Here is a 5,443-nt window from a genome sequence, read left to right on the forward strand (position 1 = left end):
GAAAAACTGAAAGCATCTCCACTAAAATCAGGAACAAGTAAAAGATTTCCACTCCACTTCTATTCAATATAGTACTTGAAAGTTTAGCTAGAAAAAGAAGATGGATGAAAAAGATAAGGGTTACAAATTAGAAGGGAAAAGGTCACAGTATCCTTGTTTGCAGATGATTTGATTCTATACATAAATGACCCAGAAGATTCCACCAGAAAATTCCTAAAACTCCTCAGAAAAATAGCAAAATATAAAATGAACATTCCCAAATCAATAGTCTTCCTATATATCAACAACAAATATATTGAGAAAGAAATCCAGAAAATTATGCCATGCATGATAGCCTAAAAATCCATGAAACATCTTGGGATAAATTTAACAAAGGAAGTGAATGATTTGAAGGAAGTGAATGATTTGTGCAGTAAAAATGAAGACACTGAAGGAAGAAATTAAAGAAGGTACCAGAAGATGGAAATACCTCCGATGCTTATGGATCGATATGATTAATATAAAAATGCCATCCTACCGAAAACAATCTGCAAATTCAATGAAATGTTTATTAAAATTCCAAAATAATTATTCACAGAAATTAAAAAGAAAATCTCAAATTTCATGTGGAAACACAAAAAACTCAAGATAACCAAAATAGACTTGAACAATAAAAGAACTGTTAGAGATATTACCATCCCTGATTTCAAATTATACTACAGAGCTATAGGAACTTTAAAAAGTATGGTATTGGCTTTAAAACAAACACATTGATCAGTGAGAGAGAATTGAGGACCCATATTTAAATCCACACATTTACAATAACCTGAATTTTGAAAAAGTATCCAAAAATATAAATTAGAGAAAAGACAGTATGTTCAACAAATGGTGCTAGTTAAACTAGATAGCCTCATGTAGAAGATGAAACTAAACCCTTATCTTTCACATGCACAAAACTCAAATCCAAATGGATCTAGGATCTCAAGATAAGATACTACACCCTGAATTAGACAGAGGAGAAAGTAGGGAATACATTGGAACTTATAGGTACAAGAAAGGACCTTCTGAACAGGACTCCAGTAGCATAGTCTTTAAGTCCCACATTGGATAAATGGGACTAGAAAACTTCTGTACATCAAAGGGTACCATCGTTTGCATAAAGAGACAAACCAAAGAATGGGAAAACACCTTTACCAGCTATAACTCTGACAGAGGACTAATATCTATAATATATAAAGAACTAAACATCAAAACAAAACAAAATTAACAACCCAATTAAAATGTAGGGAAAGAGCTGGACAGGGAGTTCTCTAAAGATGAAATCGAAATGACTGAGAAATACTTTTAAAATGTTTAACGTTGTTAGTCATCAAAGAAATGCAGATTCAACCCACTTTGAGATTTCATCTTAGTCCATTCATAATGGCTAAGATCCAAAAAAACAAACAACAAATGCTGGAAAAACACGAAGAGAAGTTCTTATTCAGTGCTGGTGGCAATGCAGACTGGTGCAGCCACTATGTAAATCTGTGTGGACATGCCTCAGAAAAGCTAGAAATTGATCTACCATACCCAGCCATACCACTCTTTGTCATATAGCCAGAAGGATCCACATCCTACTACAGAAATATTTGTCCATCCATGTTCATTGCTACCCTTTTCATAAGAGCCAGAAATTGGAAACAATTTAGATGTCCATCAACTGATGAGTGGATAAACAAGGTGTAGTACATATGCACAGTGGAGTAGTATTCAGCTCTTTAAAAAATGAAATTATCAAAATAGCATGTAAATGTATGGAACTGGAAACAATCATTTTGAGTGAAGCATCCAGGCCCAGAGAGACAAAAGTTGCAGGTTCTTTCTCAGAGCTGAATTCTAGTTTTATAATCTTACGTATGCATGTTTCAACTTGAAAATCCAAAGAGATCAAGGAACGAATAAATGGCCATGGTTGGTGTGGGGAATAGTCCTTCCAGGAGGGGTGGAGGAATGCACTGCATTGATATAAAGGAGGAAAGGGGAACATTAGAGTAGGAAGGCTTAATTGAGGTGGAGAATGGGAGGGCAGGGCAGAGGAGGGAGTAAGGACAGGGATAACATTAAAGACCATTAGAAATAAACGTATTGAAATCTATCACTATAGAAGCTTCTTAAAGTATAATAGAGATTTTAAAAGTTACTCTGTAACAGGGGAATATTGTTCCTTTTAGATATCAGAGGGACTAAAAATGCCAGGAATGGACTCCCTCTCTAGAAACTGTTGGACCTTCATATGGACCCTCAAACAACACAGGCCACTACATCTGCTCTTGGTTATCCATCAGAACTTGACAGGTAAAACCGTATTGTTGAAAACAGTACATATATGATTTGCAGACTAAAGAAGAAATCAAGCTGGTGCTGACTTCAGAGACTTGATCTACTGGCAAGTGTTCATAGTGCTGGACGATGCTGTATAAAAGCTGCTGGAAGAAAAAATTAGTTATCAACCATACCCAACTGTGAATCTGTGAACTACAAAATAACTGTGCAGTGCAATAGTGTCGTGAATATTTGGGAGTATGCTATCATTCTGTAATTGGATTAAAGATCCACCTCATAGGATGGAACCCATACATATCATTGATATCTTGCCTAGAAACCTAAGGCTACACAGGTCAGAGGACATAGGGAAGTGCCTAATGCTAGTTTTCTATGGAGCAGTTATAAATCCTAATGATTTATTGTACTCATAGATTAATGCATCTCTAAACTCTTTCCAGAGAAGTTTCCTCATGCAACAGATGGTGATTAACACAAAAATCCACAGCTGGCCAATGTGCAGAGAACAAGAGGCTGGAGAGTGCTCTTATCTCTGAATAGGACACCTATGCCAATCTGCCTCCCAAGGCTCAGGAATCACTGTGGAAGAGTAAGCAGAAAGACTGTAAAAGCCAAAGGTGTTGGATAACCACAAGAAACAGTTTTGCTGACAGCTGATCATTTACTTGCATGAATTCACAGCAATGGTGACAGCATACACAAGTCTCATGAAAGCTCAAACCAGAAAAAATTCCAGCATAGACATGGGGAAGTGGGTAAGAAACCCCAAGCCAACCTAAGGAAACTTTAGCAACTAATGACTGCTGGGAGGGCAAAAACAGTCTCTTCAAAGGATGAAACTCCGTAGGTTAACCAGGCTCCAGTGGATGGACCCACACTGAAGGACATTTGAGGACACAATTTAGACTCTTTAGGCCTTGTTTTACATTAAACTGGGTGAAGTGACAATAAGAGTAAATGCGGAGAATCTAAATATCAACAAATTATATTGTATTAAAAATTAAAAATTTTTCTTCAAGGCCTATACTTTTCTGGTCAGAGGGACTTAAAGGAGAGTTTTTGTCCCTTGCCCTCCATGGTTGACTAAGTTCCAGGGGACTATGGACCATCTCTCAAAATGTCCTGTAACTGTGGTGCGTCACCTGTCCTCCTGTTCAGGGAGGCCATGGAGACCCCACCAGATGAACTTGAACCAGTGTCCATTCTACCAAGAGGAGGGTCAACTCAGAGGAAATATTTCCTCCTTGCTTCAATGTGAAGCCAGCCACAATCAAGCAGGACCTTTAACTTATCTTCACATAGATGGAACTTGTGAAAGAAAGGTGCCAGGCTCCTCCAAAGCCCATGTGACCCCTGAGAAACATATGCTCAAAAAACGTTAAGAGTAAAAATAAATTGGTTTATTTGGGCCATGTATGGTCTTAAACACCCCAAAAGAAAATATAACCAAAGATTACAGTGATCAAAATATGTCTTTAAGAGTCTATGTGCATAACGTAACAAGACACAATTCCAGACAGGAGATACCTTCCTTTGAGTTGTTGGCCAGGGTGTCCCAAGAGAATCCCAGAGAGTAACACAGCATAGAACTGGGAAAATGAACAACAGACCCCAATCTTATCTAAAGGAATGTTGGCAACTGATTGCTGCTAGATGACCAGCTGATCTTCCTAAAACGAGGAACTCTAGATAGGCTGACTAGACTCAGTGGTTGGACTTGCACTGGGGAACATCTGGGGGCGTTGAACACAGTGGGCAGTAATAGGGATGATGGGCTATATGGGCTCCAGTAGGGGAGGGGAGGCTATAGGAGGGCGCCCTTTGGGATGTGGGTATAAAAATGAATAAGGTTGTTTGGGATGTTCTGTATGAAATACACAGAAAAAAATCAATAGAAATAAATAAGTAAAAAATAAGACAAGGGAAAAAAATTGCAAAATTTTTCAACAAAATATTTTTTAAAATAAAAAGCCCTGCCGGGAGCCTCGCTGCTAAGGTGCAAGGAGGTCTCCAAAGCTGCTGAGGGAGAGACAGGAAGTGAAGTGGCCTCGCCAGGTGAACGGGAGGCGGAACCTGAGGCAGCGGAAGGGGCTCTGCAGCGACGATGTTTTGACCTGGGAGGCCGAGCAAGCTGAGCACCCAGAGGAACGCTCCCGCTGGGAAGCCAGACCAGAGGTGGGCAGGATGGATCATCACCAGCTGGGGACTGGCCACTACCAGGTGCTTCACAATGAAGAAGATAATTCAAAATCAGCCATCCTCTTCCAACTCAGAACCGCAGACTGTGCAAGCTGCTCCTTCAGCACCAGCACTGGAAACTGACTCTTCTCCACCTTATAGTAGCATCGCTGTGGAAGTAACCTACAACTTCAGATACCGACCTGTACAGTGAGTTTTACCCTGTGCCGCCTCCCTATAGCGTTGCTACCTCTCTTCCTATGTACGATGAAGCTGAGAAGGCTAAGGCTGCTGCCATGGCAGCTGCAGCAGCGGAAACATCTCCAAGAAACCCGAAGGAAGAGTGTCCACCAAGACATGACTTCAGCGATGCCGACCAGCTTAGAGTGGGCAATGATGGCATTTTCATGCTGGCGTTTTACACGGCGTTTATTTTCAACTGGCTTGGATTTTGCTTATCTTTCTGTATCACCAACACCATAGCTGGAAGGTATGGTGCTACCTGTGGATTTGGCCTTTCACTCATCAAATGGATCCTTATTGTCAGGTTTTCTGATTCTTTTACTGGATATTTCAATGGACAATATTGGCTTTGGTGGATATTTTTTATACTTGGCCTGCTCCTTTTCTTCAGAGGATTCGTTAATTATCTAAAGGTCAGAAACATGTCTGAAAGTATGGCAGCTGCTCATACAGCAAGATACTTATAGAGACTGCATCAAGCCAACATTCTTCTCTTATACCAATGTGAAATGTCCATGTCATCTGTAAGCCTACAACTTTAATAGGATAGAAGACTACTATATAAGAAGAAAAATTAATGAAAGGTGGAGCTTCACAATTACGCAGCAGGGTGGTTTATGCTTCCAAAAGCCATTTCTGTTCATTCCTTAATTGTTTGTATATCATTTGTTTTGCACATTTGCATATGTGCCTATTTAAATGATTTGTATCTATTTGA

The 5,443-nt window shown here is 39.6% G+C and overlaps 1 pseudogene; it reads left to right on the top strand.

The window, feature by feature from the left end:
• Positions 1 to 418: 418 nt before the first annotated feature.
• LOC103737933 lies at positions 419 to 5,192 on the top strand (annotated as a pseudogene).
• The last annotated feature ends 251 nt before the right edge of the window (positions 5,193 to 5,443 follow it).

This window comes from Nannospalax galili, unplaced genomic scaffold, assembly GCF_000622305.1.
Source record: "Nannospalax galili isolate Female #2095 unplaced genomic scaffold, S.galili_v1.0 scaffold418, whole genome shotgun sequence".
Taxonomy (NCBI): domain Eukaryota; kingdom Metazoa; phylum Chordata; class Mammalia; order Rodentia; family Spalacidae; genus Nannospalax; species Nannospalax galili.